This window comes from Meleagris gallopavo, chromosome 13 (assembly GCF_000146605.3).
Source record: "Meleagris gallopavo isolate NT-WF06-2002-E0010 breed Aviagen turkey brand Nicholas breeding stock chromosome 13, Turkey_5.1, whole genome shotgun sequence".
In the NCBI taxonomy this organism is placed as follows: Eukaryota; Metazoa; Chordata; class Aves; order Galliformes; family Phasianidae; genus Meleagris; species Meleagris gallopavo.
This window is the reverse complement of record NC_015023.2, coordinates 10,687,972-10,688,436: the sequence shown is the minus strand read 5'-3', so window position 1 is coordinate 10,688,436 and position 465 is coordinate 10,687,972.

Genomic DNA, 465 nt, shown 5'->3' with positions numbered 1-465 from the left:
CTCTCTCTTTCTTTCACTCTTTCTTCCCCTCTTTCTTCCTTCATTTTTTTCTTCCTGTTTTTCCTTTCTCCCTTTTCTTCCTTTATTCTTCCTCTCCTTCCTTTTCTCTTTTTTCCCTTCTCTCTTTGCAGTCTCACGGAATGCTCACAACATTTAGCTAACAGAATTCCTGTTCCAAAGCCCAGAATGGAGCAAGCCACACGCACCCTGCAGAGCACCCAACAAGAGCTGCTTGGGGTGACGCTTTCCTCAGGGCTCTTTTTACTACTCACCATCGATTTGCTGGTCTATTTACTTGTGCCGGCGGTGTTTTAGTTCAGTGTTTGTGTAAAAAAGGAACATAAACCAGCACCACAACAACACCCCCTGCGCACGCAGGGCCAAAGCGTTGCGTTGGGCCCCAGGAGGGAGGCGCCAGGCTGGGCCCTCCCCGGGCAGCGGGCAGGCGGGGGGCATGGCGGCTCT